Source organism: Herpailurus yagouaroundi, unplaced genomic scaffold (genome assembly GCF_014898765.1).
Source record: "Herpailurus yagouaroundi ecotype Mexico unplaced genomic scaffold, PumYag 355, whole genome shotgun sequence".
NCBI lineage: Eukaryota > Metazoa > Chordata > Mammalia > Carnivora > Felidae > Herpailurus > Herpailurus yagouaroundi.
In genome coordinates, this window is record NW_024412572.1 from 7472887 (window position 1) to 7493058 (window position 20172).

A 20172-nucleotide genomic window follows, 5' to 3' on the forward strand; every position below is an offset into this window, starting at 1 on the left:
ATTTTTGTCTCTTTTATTAGCTCTAGGAATTTCTTTGGTGGCAGGCTTCGAATGGGATCTGCTTAGTGCTACTTTTCTAGTCCCTGGGGTAGGAAGATTTTCTTTACCTTTTCTTTGGTGGCGCTTCAGGCAACCTACTTGTAACAGTTAGTACCTTGGGCCCTGTTTTCCCAAAACTCGTTTGGCCTTTCGTCTGTCATTGCTTGCTTCTTTTAAAACTGATGCTAACAGGGGCTCCTGGGTGGCTCAGTCGGTTAAGCGGCCGACTTCAGCTCAGGTCACGATCTCACACTCCGTGAGTTCGAGCCCCGCGTCGGGCTCTGTGCTGACCGCTCAGAGCCTGGAGCCTGTTTCCGATTCTGTGTCTCCCTCTCTCTCTCTGACCCTCCCCCATTCATGCTCTGTCTCCCTCTGTCTCAAAAATAAATAAACGTTAAAAAAATTAAAAAAAAAAAACTGATGCTAACAGGGTTTAAATCAGTTCATCTAGGGGTCCATGAGAGAGTTTGGATTGGAAACTGTCAGGTAACTTTTTTTTTTTTTTCCTCTTTTTGGTTTTTGACATTAAATACAAATACGTTTGTCTCTGGAATTTGACTTTATGAGACGGCCCAACTGTGACTTTTGGTAGAAGGATTCAAATGTCAGATTGGAATTTTACTGGGTATGATGACTTCAGTGCAGGTTGTTGGCATTTTTTTTAGTACACTGGCCTTTTAATATTTTTATTTTTAGATGCTGGATTTCTCAGCCTTATGTTAGCCCCATTAAATCTCTTCCAAAAAACAGTGCCCCCATCCCCAAGAAACTGTTTAAAATTTGAAGAAATCTGTTGTAACATTTAAAATAATTTGATCACAGAACTTTTCAGTGAAATGTTAAAAATAATTTCCTTCAACGCAAAGCTTTAATTTTGGAGGGGAGATCTTAAACTTATTTCTGAAGTTTGAAGTGTTCTCTTATCCAAAGGCCACCTCTGTGTCTCCTTTTACCACCCTCTGACTTTTTTTGTTAGAATTTGATAGATTTTTCTACTTTCTCATTTCATAGAAATGAAAATTTTCATCCATAGTATTTATTTTATAGAAATTTCATTTCTACTGCTGTTGTTCATAGATATTTTCATGCTTTCTCATAAATATGTCAGAGTGCTGACTGTGATGATCTGTAACTAAAATAATTTCATCAGTAGTTGGGACTTCCGCACATGTGTTGGCAGCTGCTTGGTGGTGAATTATTGCAAACTTTGAAAACATTTCAGATTGATTTAAATATGAAAGATGTTTCTTTTAGCTTCTATTTGTAACTACATACCCACCAGTATATGTTTATATCTACACTTTATAGGCTATTTAGTAGCAAATCTTTTCTTCTTACCTGAATGTTAGGGATGAGAAAAGGATTTCCAGAGCCTAAGAGTTTGTCTTTTTCTATTCCTAGACTATGAATAAGTAAATGGGTGGATTTTTTTTTCCCCCCACAAATGGTATCAATTTAGCTGATGCACTTTCTTTGGTATAAATCACATCAGGTTTTCCAAAATGAAAATAATTTTATTTCTTATCTCCGGGAACAGACTTTATGGCTTGTGGGGCAACTTTTGCTAGCTGTTTTTGTAAATTAAGTTTTTATTGGGATATAGCTGTATGTATTCATTTTGATGTTGTTTGTGGTTGCTTTTGCAGTGTAAGGGTAGAACTGAGTGAGTAGTGGGACAGAGACTCGTATGGCCTGCAGAGCCTAAAATATGTATTGTCTGGTCCTTAATAGAAAAAGCTTGCTGACTCCTAGTTTATTTTATTAAAAATCATGCATATGTAATATAGAAAATTTTTTTAAAATTTTTTCAACATTTATTCATTTTTTGAGAGTGAGAGAGACAGAGTGTGAGTGGGGGAGGGGCAGAGAGCGTGGGAGACACAGAATCCGAAGCAGGCTCCAGGCTCCAGGCTCTGAGCTATCAGCACAGAGCCCGACACAAGGCTTGAACTCAGGGACCGCGAGATCATGACCTGAGCTGAAGTCTAACGCTCAACCAACTGAGCCACCCAGGCACCCCGTATAGAAAGTTAAAATGAATCAGAAAAGTATAAAGAAGGAAGTAAAAATTGTCTAGAATCACACCACTCAGAAGGGTTTGTTTTTGTGATTATTCTTATAGAATCTGTTAGTTGTTTTTGTATAAATGGGCTCATATTGTTAAGTGTTGGTTTGTAATCTCGTTTAAAAAAAACCTCATTGTCTATTTATTTATATTTATTTGTGTATTTGTTTATTTTATTTTAAGTAGGCTCCATGCCCAACCTGGAGCTCAACTCATGACCCTGAGATAAAGTCATATGCTTTACCGATGTAGCCTGCCAGGTGCCCCCAAACTCAGATTATTGTTACATCGCTATTGAATACATTTGTACTTCTGCATCAAAGAGCTCACTGGAAAGGGGCTGGATGAATCAGGTTTTCCTAATTTGTTTACCAGTTAAGATAAAAATAAAATCAAGAATGAAAGATGCTTGATGGTGATGGTGGTGGTGGGAGCACTTCTGGTGTACTGGTACTTTTCCAATACTTTACGTGTATCAACTTACTTACCTGCAGCAGCTCTGTAGAGACATGTACTAGTATCCGTATTTGAAGATGAGGAAACTGAGGTACAGAGAAATTAACTGCCCAAGTTTGTCAGCTAGTTAATAGTGGAGTTGGGATTTAAATCCATGCAGTCTGGTTTTAGGACTCAGGCTCCCAATATGCTACAGAGCCTTTCCGCTCAGGGTAGAAAGTTTAGACAGTCCAGGGGTACATGATGTAGAAATTTGTTACACACTTTATTTCAGTTTCACTCTCCGTAGAAACCCACTGTTAATAGTTTGATACAGAGATTGCCACCTCTTTGTCTGCTTATACAAATGTTTATTCCCAAATCTGTTGACATGTGCAGGTCTTAAAAAAATTAATAGACTTCATTTTTTAGAGAAGTTTTAGGTTTACAGAAATTTCTATGCATGGTATAGAAAGTTCCCATATCACCTACTCTGTTTTCCCTTATTAATAACATGTATTAATGTGGCATATTTGTTACAATTGATGAACCAATATTGTTACATTGTCATTAATTAAAATCTGATTATAATAGGGCTCCTCTTTGTGTTGCAGAGTTGTTTTTTAAAAAGGGATTCAACCAGTCATTGTTCTATAGTGTGCTTTGTGGTTTTCAAAATACAGTGCTTCTGGACTTTTTAATGCAAATGAACATCATTGTTTCACTAATTTTCAGATTAATGACACATATTTAACAGTCTTCTTGGAATGGAAAAGTTGCTTGAAAGTTACTTCATTCTGTTTTTTTCTTTTTCAAAAGTTTATGTTATAGTGCCAGTTGCTTTTCTCTGAAGGAATGCTTATTTTTTGATTGGACATTCTGGCTCCTCCTTGAAGCTGTTCAGCTTCTTGGAGATTTTGTTGCTGTTCTTCCTTGGAAGCGTGATAACACGTCAACCTATTTACCATTAGCATTCTCTGCCTCACTGAGACAGCTACTTCCCCATGCATCTTTTTTGTTCTCTTCCTTTTTCTCAATTTCCAACACTTCTGTTCCTAGAATATAAGCTTTAGCATCTAATTCTCCATATCCTTGTACTCTTGATTTTATCTAGTCTTACCCTGGAATTTCTTCTGCATCTGAGAAATTCATTGTTCAGAAGAACTGAGTCAAAGTTGCAGCAGACATCATCAGATTCTTTACTTTGAGTGTTTTATACTAGGCCAGGATTTGGGGAAATGGAGTCATTGAGCGGTTATCTTTTTCTTAGAATCTCCTTCATTGATTCCTACTGTCATGATTTCCTCAGAGTTCTTGTCCGCAACAAAATGGGTGGCCTCAATTATGAGCAATGACTGATTTCTGGGACTACCAGCTTATGAGATGTTTGTGCACAAACAGAAGGATCTTGCTCCTTCTCTTTGGTGCTGCTATAGAAACCTTTGCACAAAGGGATAGAAATTAGAAAAAGCTCATGAATTCCCACCAATCTGGAGATAAGTTTGTAGAGTATCTCTTTAGAGCTCCTTAGCGGCAATAGTATTTCTGCAAAACCTTGGAGAATCAGGACTCAAATGGATAGCTGAGAAGTTAAACACCTCTGTTTTTTTCTCTTCTTTTGTTTCTAAGCATTTCCATAACCTTTTCAACCTTTCCTTGTATTTGGAGCCTGTTTTCCTTATGGCATACTGCATTAAGATTCTTAGTCACTGTCCTGTTTCTCTTGTTCTTTTTTTCCTAGGAGGAAGGTCAAGGTAGCAACTAATACTTTGGTGACCTTAGAGAAGCATGAATTGTGATAACACTGGCAGTCTTGGCATCATTTCAGATGTTTCTTCTGGAGTTCAGTCATCACTTTCAAAGATATCATGGCTACAGTTGCATTGCTGTCTCTTAAAATGTGCATATGGAATTCTGCAATAGTATATTCACTTTCTTCTTCTTCTTGTTTTAATGTTTGTTTATTTTTGAGAGAGAGAGAGCGTTGGTGAGGGGCAGAGAGAGAGAGGGAGACAGAGGATCTGAAGTGGGCTCTGCACTGACAGCAGAGAGTCCCATGCAGGGCTGGAACTCACGAGCTGTGACATCATGACCTGAGCTGAAGTTGGGCTCTTTTTTAAAAAAATTTTTTAATGTTTGTTGATTTTTGAGAGAGAAAGCATCAGCAGGAGAGGGGCAGAGAGAGAGGGAGACACAGGGTCTGAAGCAGGCTTCAGGCTCTGAGTTGTCAGCACAGAGTCCGACGCGGGGCTCGAACCCACAAACCATGAGATCATGACCTGAGCCAAAGTCGGACTCCTAGCCGACTGAGCCATCTAGTATTCTTGTATTTTACCCTTTTTTCTTTTTTTTTTTTGTAATTTTTTTTTTTAACATTTATTTTTGAGAGGCAGAGAGACAAAGCATGAGTGGGAGAGGGGCAGAGAGAGACACAGAATCCGAAGCAGGCTCCAGGCTTTGTGCTGTTAGCACACAGCTGGATGTAGGGCTGGAACCCATGAACTGTGAGATCATGACCTGAGCCAAGTCCTGATACTTAACCGACTGAGCCACCCAAAACCCCTCTTTATTGTTTTTAAGAAGGCTTCATGGCCAGTGCAGAGTCCAATGAGGGGCATGAACTCACAACCCTGAGATCAAGAGTTGGATGCTTAACTAACTGAGTCACCCAGGTGCCCCAGTATTTCACAGTTCTATTCTATTCTGTTACAAATGAGTGTATAAAATCTTAGAAGCTTATATGGCAATGTAGAAGTTAAAAGAAGAACAGTAGTGGGGTGCCTGGGTGGCAGTTAAGCGTCCAGCTCCTGATTTCAGCTCAGGTCATTATCTTATGGTCATGACATTGAGCCCCACATTGGCTCTGTGCTAGGCATATAGATTTAAGATTCTCTCTCTCCACCCTCTGCCTCTTCCCTGCTCACTCTTGAGTGCTCTCTCTCTTAATTGCTCTCTTTCTCTCTCTCAGAAAGAAAAAAGAGCAAACTTGATGGGTTGATCAGATTCTTCTCCCAGAGATCAAAGATTTGCAAAATGTTATTGGAAGATCTGTGTTCAAGATAGTGTAATTGTAGGAGAGCAGATCTTTCAACTCTTGAGGAAAGTTGTCTAGATGTTCTGGGTAGCAGTGACCAATTGGTGCCATAAACGTCACCAACTTTGCCAGTTCTTTGCTGGGTTTATTTGGTTGCAGTTTGAAAATCTCTACTGAGATTTGCATTGAAGTTGATTTAGAATTATTTTAGGTGGTGCTTACATTCTGTAGTTATTCTTCCTAGTACTTTCTTAGATCTGTTCATCTATTAAGATTTCCTACTTAGCCCTTGAAAGCAGTGTGATTTTGCCACCCCTCTTAAAAAAATCTGAGTGATGGCCAGTAGATTATATATTTCTTGAGGGTAAAGAGAGGATAGCTTTCTTTATATCAAACAGCAGTCCTGGTGTATAGCAAGTAGGGAGTAAATGGTCTTTTTAAAACCTAAATTGGATTGTATTCTTTTGCTAAGTGAAGTGCTTCAATTCTGTTAAAAATAACCTTTTCAAAGTCTTTGTGAAATACAAACTTGAAAAATTGCAGCTTTATCTCCTCTTTTAGTTCTAAAATGAAATAAGGCTGATTGATATCCTAGAACCTGTTTGTTAGGAATAATTAACCTAATCTATTTAATAAGTACATTTAGTATTCAGTTTTGGAAGTTAAATGGATTAAATAGAGGATTTGTTTCACGTGACCCATGGTTTTGATTTTTCTGTTTCGTAGTATACCATGCGTTAGAAGGGATGTATGCTGGTTAAGTGATTATATAGCCTGACTTACTCAGACATTTTAAGTATCCAGACAGAAGGAAAAGTGAAGCTAAATTCTGGAAACCGCCAGAATGTCTTCAGACATGGGGAAAACAACTGTGGGAAAGGACAATTGAAGTTTTTTGATGTAAGAGCACAGAAAAATAAGATTTTTTTAATAGCTGACTTACAGTATTGCATATTCTTTTTGGACTTCTGTATTTTCCACGTTATGTACTAGAAAACAAAGCATATAAAGCATATGGTCTCGAAGAGACAAACTTAATTACCTTATTAAATTTTGGCCAGCTAGGCCTTTTGTATGCATTTTTTTGTTAGTATATTGCTGATTATTTTTCACTGGCAGCATATTCACTTTAATCCTATGTGCCCCGAAATCTTACTTTAGTGAGCATGTATACATAATTGTATCTGTACATTCCTTGGGTCAGGGAAGAAAGTGGTGATAGTAAAAACTGTTTAGCATGTTGGAACAAGAGGGTTACTTTTATTTTCTTGGAATTTATTTATATCCAATTTCATCCAGAAATGTAATAAAATATAAGGAGGAAAAGGAGGAAGCATAATTCAGTGACTAAGAATAAAATTTGGATTTGGGTTTTCTTGGCAGCAAAGGTAAAAATGGAAATATGGTAAAATACATACCACTAAACTGGAAGGAGGAATAAGACCAATTTTCCAGGGGTAAATCTTTTCTTGACAGATTTTAAAGAACTGTTTAAATTGGGAATTACATAAAAAGCTGTTTCTTTAATTTTTTGTTTGTTGTTTGTTTTTGCTAGAGGCCCTAGTTAAAGGGCTAGGACCAAGCATTAGCATTTCAAGCCAATGGAAGAAATTTTTTATGGGGTTTGGTTTGAATTTGGGCTGCACATGTGTTTTTTATTTGGCTAACAGATTTTTTTTTCTTCAAAATACTTCAAACATTCAGAATACAGAGACCAATATAATTAACATTCATGTATCTACTCTACAGCTGTATTAAATCTTAACATTTTTCTCATTTCCATTTTTTTAAGAAAAAAATTGCACATACAGTTGAAGTACCTTCTTGGATTACATTTCAGTTTCTTTAAAGAAGTAATGATTATCATGAATTTGGTGTTGATCATTCCTAATGCCAATTTTTATGTAATAACTGCATAGAAATACGTTTGTAAACAAATCATAATATTGTTTTGCTTATTTTCAAACTTGATGTAAACAACGTTCTGCGTATTCTGTAACTTGTTTTTCATGAAATGTCTGTATTTATTTAAAAAAAATTTTTTTTTAACGTTTATTTATTATTGAGAGACAGAGAGACAGAGCATGACCAGGGGAGGGGCAAAGAGAGGAGGAGACACAGAATGTGAAGCAGGCTCCAGGCTCTGGGCTGTCAGCACAGAACCCGACGCGGGGCTCGAACTCACAAACCGCGAGATCATGACCTGAGCCGAAGTCGGATGCTCAACCGACTGAGCCACCCAGGTGCCCCTATTTTTAATTTTTTTAAATTTATCTTAGAGAGCGAGCCTGCATGACAGTGTGGGAGGGGCAGAGAGATAGGGAGACTGAAGATCCAAATTGGGCTTTTGTGCTGACAGCATAGAGCCCGATGTGGAGAGCCTCATGTAGGGCTGGAACTCATGAACTATGAGATCATGACCTAAGCTGAAGTTGGAGGCTTAACCAACTGAGCCACCCAAGCACCCCATGAAACATGTCTTTTAGATTCATATGAAACTGTTGATACATTACCATTTTTGACCTACAAGAATGACAGTTTCCTGTGGTTCAGCCTAATTATAGTCATCACTTTTATCTGGGGTACAATTACATTATTATATGAATACATCCATTTTTAATTTATCATGTTGATAGGTATTTAGGTTGTTTCCAATTTTTCCTCTTTTAAAAACAATGCTACGTTGAACATTCCTGATTAGGAATCCTTGTGCACATATTTCAGCTCTTTGGCAGGTTTTCTAAACTGCATGTTGGAAGCCGTTAATGGGTTCTGAAATCAGTTTTAATCAGGAATTAAAATAGGATAGAAAATATTAGGTTGTATTACAGGCAGTATGGATAAAATGTTTTGTGAAAATTTTGTTTCTTTTTGTGTATGTGTATCTATGTGGTTGCTAAGTGTTTTTTTTAAGTTTATTACAATTTTTTTTTAATGTTTATTTATTATTTATTTATTTATTTATTTATTTTTTTAACATTTATTTATTTTTGGGACAGAGAGAGACAGAGCATGAACGGGGGAGGGGCAGAGAGAGAGGGAGACACAGAATCGGAAACAGGCTCCAGGCTCTGAGCCATCCGCCCAGAGCCCGACGCGGGGCTCGGACTCCCGGACCGTGAGATCGTGACCTGGCTGAAGTCGGACGCTTAACCGACTGCGCCACCCAGGCGCCCCAATGTTTATTTATTTTTGAGAGAGAGAGAGACAGAGCCTGAGCTGGGAGGGACAGAGAGAGAGAGGGAGACACAGAATCCAAAGTAGGCTTCAGGCTCTGAGCTATCAGCACAGAGCCTGATGCAGGCCTCAAACTCACAGACCGGGAAATCATGACCTGAGCTGAAGTCGGATACTTAACTGACTGAGCCACCCAGGTGCCCCTGTGGTTACTAAGTTTGAAATGAAGTGAAAATTACCCAGAAATGAAGTTATTGGGTTGGAGATTATGGAGATTATGGGAACTTTTAACTATGTCATAGATTGCCTAATTATCCTCCCAAATTGTGCCACTTTATTTTAGCACGAGAACATGAGAATTTGCTGTTTCCAAATCATTAGGATCCATGGCATTGCCAGATTTTTTTATGTGTTTACAAATCAGATGATACTATTACAGAAAAGTATCATATCATCTTTATTTTTCTTGATTAATTATGAGATTGAACATGTTTCAATTGTTGAGTGACTATTCAAGTTTCCATTTCTTGAATTGACTATCTGCTACCTGTCCTGCCTATTCCTTTGTCTTTTTAAATTGATTATAGGAGCTTATTAAATATTTTAGTTGTGTCTGCTAAATGAATTGCAAATATTTTCTTCCAAGCTATGTGGTTTATTTGTTAACTTTTTATATGGTTTTGTTGAATATAAATGATTATTAAATCTATCACCATTTTCCTTATTTGTGTCCTTTGTGTCTTAAGAAATCTATTCCATACCCCAAGGTCATTAAGAGTCTTCCATATTTCTTTCTAAAAGTTTTTGAAAAAATGTTTTGAATATTTTGCCTGAAAAAAAAAAAGGTATTTTTATATAATAGGAGGCAGCGATCTAATTTAATTTTTTATATGCATAATCAGTTACTACAGATTTAATCTAATTTTTTATATGCATAATCAGTTATTACAGCACCATTTAACAGTGTGTTTTAGAATTTGAATTGTTAATCTTTTAAGCAGTTTTGGTTCAACACAGTAACAGCCTTTGTCTTTACTCAGGCTGTTTCACATGTTCAAGTTTGTGACTTCTGGGCAAGAGGAAATGATTGAGCGATTACTTGATTCAGAAGTACAACCTAGATGAGTAGATAGATACAGAGCATATTTGTAGATCTCACCCATGTCATTTTTCTCAACCACTTTTGTAATAGAACTGGTGTGCAGATTAAGGATACACTTTGAGGAAACAGATTTCTGTCTTTTGAATTGCTGGTTAATATCCACAGACTTTGGAAACCAGATAAGCAGGTGTTCCATTGACATCTTGATACTTGAAACTTCAGAATATAGTTGACCTTTGAACTACATGGGTTTGAACTGTGCAGGTCTACTTAATACGTGAATTTTTTGTAGTGCAGTACTGTAAATGTATTTTCTCTTATGATTTTCTTAATAACCTTTTTTTTCCTCTAGCTTACTTTATTGTAATGGTACAGTATATAATACATATAGCATAAATCCAGTGTCTTCCCTCCAATTCTGTTTCTTAAAGGCTTAGAACTTGACTTTATATTTTGGGAATTTGACAAAATTCAGATTTTTTTTTTTACTGAGGAGTAGAAACTTTTTTGGTCATGTTTATGGTTTAGCTTTTTAAAAAGTCAAATTTATTGAGTATAGTTTACACTCTATAAGATTCACCCATTTTTTAGAGGTACAGTTCTGTGAATTTTTGCAAACATTGCTGAAGGATTTTTTATGCCAAAGTGGACTTGATAACTAGCGGAAAGGCCTGTAAAGTAGCAGTGCAGCAAATAACAGTTGGCATCTTTTTATCACTTTAGAAATCTTTATAGGAAGATTTGCATTAGGCATAACAATAGACCAGTTGTGTGGTCTGCTCCACTGACTTTTCCCCCAACTGTCATTCACATGATGATGGGATTTGTTTTTTTTTTCCCCTCAAGAAAGTTGGTCAAGTGGGATATGGCAGTTAGAACAGGTTCCATGTGATTTTACTTAAAAGTTGGCCTACTTCATGCTAGGGCAAAAAAAAAGTAGTGTAAATGATTCAAAGTGTTGCCTGTCTTTATATATTCAAAATAATTAAAAAAATTTTTTTTAATGTTTTTATTTTTGAGAGAGACAGTGTGAGTGGGGGAGGGGAAAAGAGTGAGGGAGACACAGAATCTAAAACAGGCTCCCTGAGCTGTCAGCATAGATAGAGCCTGATGCAGGGCTCGAACCCACGAGCTGTGAGATCATGACCTGGGCTGAAGTCAGATGCTTAACCAACTGAGCCACCCAGGCTCCCCTATTCAAAGTAAATTTTAAAAAAATAAACTGTTTGATTTGAAATGTTTCTTTGTGTTTATAGCAGTTAAGGTTTTATGAACATGAAGGCTTGAGAATGCTTATCTTAAAAATTGAGATATTTCTTCTTCTCAGTTGTCAGCTGTACCATTTTCTTAAGGGCTGTATCAGTAGCATATGTTGGGAACTTTTCCTATTTTATCAGTCACTCCCCCCATTCCAGTTTTGTTTTATTGACATTTTTCTACTCAGAAATGTTTTGAGTGTCTGGGGAAGAATTCCAATTTTAATCAGTCGTTTCATTGGTTCTGGTATGTAGCAAGGCTCTATGTTCTTCCCTATTTTTTTTGACTGTTTCTTAATATTTTCAACGTTGTTGTAAAGTACAACATATTATCAGTGTTCAAACTCCTGATTTTGGCATTTAAGTAGTATGCATTTAGTAGAGCTTATGTTTCATGGAAACAGAGGGTTGTGAATAAGAGCATTGACTTGGGTGTTAGGCAGAGTAGGTTGATTAGGTAGGTTAGTTTGCCACTTGTAAATATAGTTAACTCAGGCAAGTTATTTAGAAGTTCCCTGGGGGTTTTGTCATTTCCAAAATGGAGGAAATAATTGTACCTATCCCCCAGATTGTTGTAAAGATTAAAGAGATAATTCATGGGAAATGTTCTTTGCATGTAGTAAGTACTCCTCCTCTTTCTCCTCCTGTTCTTCTCCTCCTCTTTCTCCTCCTCCTCTTTCTCCTCCTCCTACACATCCAACAAAGGTTTTGAGTTCCTACTTTGCATCCGTGTTATGAAACAAAAATGGATTCTAAAGGTTTTCTGACCCTAAGAAGTTTCCAGGAGGGGAAGGCAAACATGTAAATGGATAAATGCAGTAAATTGTGACAGGTGTTATAATAAAAACATTAATAAGAATAAAGGAGTTAGTGTTAGGAGCCTGGGGAGGTCAGGGAAATTAATTTCTGCCCCTGAACTTCTTACAAAGTTTGAGTAGTAATTCCCTATACATTTATTTGCCAAATACTTTTTTTGAATACAGTTAGTGTGTGCCAGTTGCTGTTTTAGGTGCTAGGAATAAAGAAGACAATGTCTGTTCTCTCAGGGGCTTTCATTCTAATGGGAAAAGAGCAGTAGTAAACAAAAATCTCACAGACAAGAAAGAGATTAAAAGGTCATGTGGTAAGGAGTAAGTTGAGTTAGGAGGTGCCAATTTAGATTGTGTAGACAGAAGGATTCTTTGAGTAGGTGACTTTTAAATTGAGATCAGCATGTGTAGAAGGAGCCTGCAATGGGGATGATCAGAGGGATGAGCATTCCAGGCTTTGGGAAACCTGGTGACATAAAGCCCTTTGAGCTTTTGGAGTATTAGAGGAACAGACAGGTCAGTGGATGCAATGTAGTGTGCAAGGGGGACAGTGGTACAAGAAGAGGTCAAAGGTAGGGCTAAAATCAATTAAGGTTTTGTAAGCCAGGATAAAGGTTTTCTACTTCTAAAGGAAAGTTATTGGAGGGCTCAAAACAAGGGGGTGCCTTTTGATAAAGATCACTGTGACTGCTGTGTGAGAGGTGGATTCTGGATTCTAAAGCATAAGGAATGGGGATAGTTGGGTAACAAAGATGGAACCAAGGAGACCTTTATAGGCTAGTGTATTAGGACAGGTGAGAGAGATTTTATTTTCTGGCTGAAACCAGCAAGTAATAGAAATGGGTAGATTTGGACTATGTTTTGAAGACTGAATTAGTAGGACTTGCTGAGTGTATTATGACAGCTCTTATTATGTTCTTTGGTGCCTAAATAATGTTTTATAGGTATATGTTGCATCACATATCACATGGTAATAATTGTGAAGAGTATTATGTAAACATTTTAATAATATTGTATCTAATTTTGAGCTTCTTATGCTAGATAGGATATGAAAAAATTGGGTAGAGTCTAGTAAGGTCTCCAGGAAATGATCAGAAATTAAAAAATGAGTCCTTTATGGAAAAACTTAATGAATAAGAATTATTTAGCCTGGATTGGTCAAAGTTGAATTAACAATAATGATTTGCAGCAAACTAATGGATATTATCATTGTGGAAAACTAAAATGATGATGTCTTTTGATATTCATCCTGAATACTATGGATTTCTAGACCTTAAGGAGTATTAAATATTTGAAGAAATGCTTGTGGGAGAGCCTCATCTTTGGAGACCTTTGAGAATCTATTGAATGATTTCCACTTGGTATAAAGAATTGAACCCATCACATATTTTGAAATTATGTATTGGGTTTGATTCTTTATATTGCTTAGTGAGAGAAGAGTAGGTATTGGTTAGTTATCATTTCCATACTTTTGCATTTCATTATGTGATTATAAGCTAGGGCTTCCGCCATTTAGTTTAAACACTACATTTATACTTAGCTAATTCTTTTGTATACTATGGGTACCTCATCTTCCAAATAAAACAATGGCAGAAAGAAATGCACAAATTTAATGAAATGGCATTAAGGTGGTTTTTTATTTTTTATTTTTTAAAATTTTTTTTTCAACGTTTATTTATTTTTGGGACAGAGAGAGACAGAGCATGAACGGGGGAGGGGCAGAGAGAGAGGGAGACACAGAATCGGAAACAGGCTCCAGGCTCCGAGCCATCAGCCCAGAGCCTGACGCGGGGCTCGAACTCATGGAGCGCGAGATCGTGACCTGGCTGAAGTCGGACGCTTAACCGGCTGCGCCACCCAGGCGCCCCTAAGGTGGTTTTTTAAATTAAAAAACATTTTTTTAATGTTTATTCTTGAGAGAGAGAGAGACAGAATCAAGCAGGCTCCAGGCTCTGAGCTGTCAGCACAGAGCCCATCGCGGGACTCAAACTCCCGAACCATGAAATCATGATCTGAGCCCAAGTCGGGTGCTTAACTGACTGAGTCACCCACGTACCCCTAAGGTGTCTTTTTAATACTGGTTTGTCATTAGTGTTTGTTGTGACCAGAAACGTCACAATCTTCAAATATGACTATCGCTACTTGGTGTGTGGTATTTAGCTGGGCTTTCTCACTAGTGATCTCATTCTATTGCCAACCTCACAGGGCATGATTTAATTTAATTCTTTGTGCTTTGCCTCTGTTAGCTTATTCAGTTCTCACAACTATACATGACATGGAGATTGTTGACTCTTACACATTAATTTGCCATCTGCCATGGACCTTTGAAGTTGTTAAAAATTAGTATATTAAGTCTTCAGATTCTGAGGGCCAGTAGTGCAGTGTCTCTTTGTATTAGTTGGGACACAGTGAGTAGGGTATAATAGTTGAAATCTAGGAGCATCACTTTCTAGTTCTATAATTAGATTATTCAGTGGTAGAGGACAGGCTGCCAAATATGTCCCCAGGTTTTTGTTGGCTTCCTCTAAGGTGAAAGTAGCCAATTTCAAAGTGACTGGAAAGTTGTATACTGAAACTATTCTGTGGTCTATCATTCCACACTGAGGTATGCCTTTAAAGTTGGTGCATGGTTAATGAGATTCCTGATATCAAATTCATGCTTTTCCTTCATTGGAAACCTGAATGGTACAAAATGTTCTACATGGAAGTATTGGTATGTTGTGTCCCTTATTACCTCCTCTTTCAGACTTCATTGTGAAGTAAAATATAGTGGATACAAATTGTTCAGATTTAGTTGTTCAACTAATGGAATGGAATTATTTTTTAGGATGGAATAGTTTATTCCATCAGTAGGATCAGTAAGGATATTAAAGGTGCTAGATTTTCTTTTGAACCCTAGCTTTTTCCTTTTCAACCACTATCAATGAAGTACTGATGTGTGTTACTTGACTGGCTTAAGTTTTTACAGAATTCGGATGGAAGATTTCTGTCACACTAACTGCAGGGAAAGTGGTTGATCTCTTAAAATTAATACTTACAGAACGGTACAGTGATAGGGGAGAGGTGTCCTCTGGATACTGGAATGTTGTTCCTTGCTGGTTATGTGACATTTATGCTTTGTGATCTTTGTGAACTCTGTGTGCTTTCTTGAATGTATTTTTTACATCAATAAAAAGTTTATTAGCAAAGAGGCAATGCAGTACTGTAGTATATTTTTCTGGATTGCAGCCTTGACATCTTATTTCACAGTTCTTAAAACTTTAATTTGGTACCTTTTTCTATATTTTACAGGCTGTGGACTTTATGGTCTCTAAGCTGAGCATGTTTTTTTGAAATATATTTCTATTTTCTTTATTCATCCAATTTTTTTAAAAAAAAAATTTTTTTTTTTCAATGTTTATTTATTTTTGGAACAGAGAGAGACAGAGCATGAACGGGGGAGGGGCAGAGAGAGAGGGAGACACAGAATCGGAAACAGGCTCCAGGCTCTGAGCCATCAGCCCAGAGCCCGACGCGGGGTTCGAACTCACGGACCGCGAGATCGTGACCTGGCTGAAGTCGGACGCTTAACCGACTGCGCCACCCAGGCGCCCCTATTCATCCAATTTTTAATGGTAATTTGACTTACAATTTTTAAATTTCTTTTCATTTATTCCCCAAGTAGGGATCAGTGAATTGAGCTTTCTCTTTGCTAATATTAATCATTTATTAATAAAACTATAGAAGTAGCATTGATTAATAAGAGCACCAGGAATGAGCACTAGAGCACTAGATTGAAATTTTAGCTCACCAGTTACTAGTTGTGTGTTAGTTACTCAGACTGTTTTGCTTTATGTCTTCATCTATAAAGTGGGGATTGATAGTACCCATCTCATATCTCACAGAGTTTTAACTGAATTAATTCTTGTATATTACTTAAAAGACACAGTGCCTGGTGTATCGTAAGCACTAAATAAGCTATAGTTGCTATTACCATTTTTCTTACTGTGATAAAATATACATATGAAGTTTACTATTTTGAGCATTTTAAGTTTATATTTCATTAATGTTTAATATATTTACAATGTTGTGTAACCTTTACCAGTATCTATTCCAAAACTTTTGAATCACCTAAAACAAAAACTAACCATTAGCAATAACTCGCCATTACCCCCTCTCACTAGCCCTGATAATCTGAGTTCTGTCAATTGTACCATGAATCCAAACTTAATCCTCTTTTGTTATTTATTAATAGCTTAATATTTCATTGTATGTTTTTAAAAAATTTTTAATGTTTTATTTTTGAGAAGGAGAGAGAGAGAGGAAGAGAGTATGCATGGGGGAGGGGCAGAGAGAGAGGGAGACACAGAATCTGAAGCAGGCTCCTTGCTCCAAGCTGTCAGCACAGATCCCGACATGGGGCTTGAATTCAGGAACCTGGAGATCATGACCTGAGCGGAAGTCAAACGCTTAACCGACTGAGCCACCCAGGCACCCCATTTCATTACGTGTTTATATTACATTTTGTTTATCCATTCATTTGTCCATGGATGCTAGTAGAGTTTCCATGTTTTGTCTATTAGGAGTATTGGTATACAAGTATCTATTTGAATTCTTGTTTTCAATTTTTAGTATATGTCCAGGAGTGGAATTGCTGAATCACAGTAATTCTGTTTACCTTTTTGAGGAACTTTTGAGGAACCTGTTACTCTTGTTTTTATTATCATTATGGTCACCATTATTTGGTGAAATGTATTGAGATTTTTTTTTAGAAATTACTACCGAGGTGCTATTAGCATTGTGGTATGTATTTTTATCGGAAACTATGTGCATGATTTTCCACTCCTTGCATTGAAATTTCTGGTGTGGAGTATTATGTATAAAACTGTGGAGCTGGACTTGCCTGCTTTCTCTCTTTTTTTTGAATTAAACTTTTCTGTTGGAGATAATTGTAGGTGCATGTGCAGTTGTAAGAAATGATACAGAGATCCCCATACACTTTGCCTAGTTTCTCCCACTCCTAAAATCTTACAAAACTATATCTAGTGTAATATTGTAATCATGATACTGACATTGTTTTTTCTTTTTATGATACTGACATTTTTAAGATACAGGACAATTTTTTTTTTTTTAATTTTGAAATTTAGTTTACAGAGCAGAGAGGGGGCAGAGAAAGAATCTTAAGCAGGCTCCACGCTGAACTCAAAGCTCCACATGGGGCTTGATCTTTCGACTGTGAGATCATGACCTGAGTCAAAATCAACAGTCAGACGCTTGACTGAGCCCCCTAGGCGCCCCAAGATACAGAACAATTCTATTACCCCAAGGATCTTTCATGGTGACCTTTTATGACCGTATCCACTTCTTACTCCTATGCCTTCCTTAAGTCCTGACAACCACTAGTCTGTTCTCCATTTCTGTATTTTTGTTATTTCAAGGATGTCATAAAAATGGAATCATACAGTGTATTATTTTTTGGGATTGTTTTTTTTCTCCCTAATTAAAAAATTGTAAAATGTATATAAAATTTACTGTCTTTTTTACTACACATTTTATTTATTTATTTTTTTAAATTTTTTTTTTTTTTCAACGTTTATTTATTTTTGGGACAGAGAGAGACAGAGCATGAACGGGGGAGGGGCAGAGAGAGAGAGGGAGACACAGAATCGGAAACAGGCTCCAGGCTCCGAGCCATCAGCCCAGAGCCCGACGCGGGGCTCGAACTCACGGACCGCGAGATCGTGACCTGGCTGAAGTCGGGCGCTTAACCGACTGCGCCACCCAGGTGCCCCTTACTACACATTTTAAAAATGTGCAGTCATGTTGTGCATTGTTTAGCCATTTATCTATAGAATTCTTTTCATCTTACAAAATGGAAACTATAAATTAAGCAGTAATTCCCTGTCCCCACCCCCCCACCCCCCAAACCCTGGATACCATCATTCTACTTTCTCTCTCTGTGATTTTGACTACTTTAATAAGTTCTCTCATACAAGTAGAATCATGTAGCATTTGTTCTTTGTGATTGGCTTATTTCACTTAGCAAAATGCCACAGTTCATCCAGGTTGTAGTGTGTGTCAGAATTTCCTTCCTTTTTGAGGCTAAGTAGTATTTTGTATGTATAGACTATATTATTGATTCATTCATTCATTGATAAGACACTTGGGTTGCTTCCATGTGTTAGCTGTTATAAGTAATGCTGTTATGAATATGAGTGTATAAATGTCTCTCCTGGACCCTGCTTTGAATTCTTTTGAGTGTATACCCAGAAATAGAATCGCTAGATCATATAGTGATTCTGTTTTTAATTTTTTTGAGGGAACTACCATACTGTTTTCCACATCTTGCCTGTTCTTTTAAAATTGAGGGCAACATAAAAATCGAAATCACAAAATAGGTGAAGTAATACATCGTACTAATATCTAATAACAAGCCCAACTTATGATTAAATATAAATAATTTTAAATCCTTTTCTTTTTTCCATTTGTCCCCCTAGAGAATGGGACATTTATTCGTTCATTCAAGAAACCTATATTGAATGTCTCCTGTGTATCTTGCAATTTGTTTCAGCAGTGAACAAAACAGGAATCCTTGCCCTTATGCAGCATGCAAACTATTGTTTTTTAAAAAATACATTTCCTAGAATAGGGTTATATTTCTAGACCTGAAGTGTCAAACAATTAAGTTAGCAATTTCTTCAGGTAGAAAAAATTGCTTTTGAGGTACATGTAAGTAACCTCGGTGTTTTTAAGCAGTGTAATAACTTTATGCAGTATTATTTGAAGGGAAAGTGAAGTCTATGAAGTGGGAATTTAAAATTTTCCATTGCTTTTCCATTAGAAAGGCAACCTGGTGTTAGTACATTTGCCTGGGAGTCAAGAGATCTAGGTTCCAGTCCATCATGTAATATTTGGTATTCTCCTGGATTCTTCACTTTCATTTTTGTCCCTCACTTCTTTTTAAAGGATTTTGGCCACTGTTGTTAGGCTGGTAACTATGTTAGATCACTTTTGTTACTGGTAACACCCAGTACTATTTTCAAGCTTATTCTCTTTTTTTAATTTGTGCTTCCTGATATCAGCTGAATATTTGTTACTTCAAACTTCATTTCCAAAAACAAATTCATTACTTTCCCCTTTAACATCCCTTCATCTCAATGAATGGTATTCTCTAAATACACTTAACTGCCTAAGCAAAAAACCTGAGTCATCTAATGTCTTTGTATTCTTCATTGACCCTCATTTAATCAGTCATCCAGTGTTGATATTTCTCTACTCAGTATATCTTGAATCTGTCCCTTGTCCTCTAATTTTTGAATAGACCTTACTGTTCTTGTTTGCATATGCTCTTTGCACAGAATACCTTTCATCTATTGTGATTGGCAAACCCCCTCTATAAAACCTTGAACATTTTTTGGGGGAGAAATGTTGTAGCATGTGTCAGTACTTCATTACTTTTTTTTTTATTGTGAAAAAAAATACAATTTACATTTTAACCATTAAAAAAATGTTTACTTTGAGAGAGAGGGAGAAAGTGAGCACGAGTTGGGGGAGGGGCAGAGAGAGGGAAAGAGAATTGCAAGCAGGCTCTACAGGTCAGCGCAGAGCCCAAAGCAGTGCTTGATTTCCTGACGTGAGATCATGACCTGAGCTGAAGTTGAGTCGGACGCTACACTGACTGAGCCACCCACATGTCCCCATTTTAACCCTTTTTTAAGTGTACAATTCATTAAATACATTTACATGTTGTGTAACCATCCCCACCATTTCCAGAACTTTTTCATCATCCTAAAAAAAATATGTACCAATTAATAACTCCTACTCCTTCCTTTCCATTCCTTCTGGTAACTTCTGTTTACTTTCAGTCCCTGTGAATTTGCCTATTCCAGTAACCTCATGAAAATGGAACCATACAATATTTGTCTTTTGTGTTTGGTCTGGTTTATTTAGTACATAGCATAATGTTTACAACATTGGTTCATGTTATAGCATGTATTAGAATTTCATTTCTTTTTATGGCTGAAGAATAATCCATATTATGATTATACCACATTTTGTTTATCCATTCGTCTGTTCTTTCAGCTTTTCACCCATTGTGACCAGTCCTGCTATGTAGATTTGTTCTCTGCCCTCCTCTAGCTTTATATTTATATGTATACACACATACACATTTTGTAAGGTGGTTACCACAGTCCAGTAATTGACACATCTATCAACTGACAGTTACCTCCCCCTCCCTTATCTATCTGTCTAGTAAAAACACTTAAGATTTACCC

The 20172-nt window shown here is 36.9% G+C and overlaps 1 protein-coding gene and 1 pseudogene across 3 annotated transcripts in view; one reads left to right on the forward strand and one right to left on the reverse strand.

Moving 5' to 3' along the window:
- Positions 1-20172, forward strand: part of ADIPOR2 (adiponectin receptor 2) — an 81469-nt gene that overhangs the window by 2975 nt on the left and 58322 nt on the right. The gene's annotated exons all lie outside the window — the stretch shown is intronic.
- Positions 3399-18308, reverse strand: LOC121021946 (protein SDA1 homolog; annotated as a pseudogene).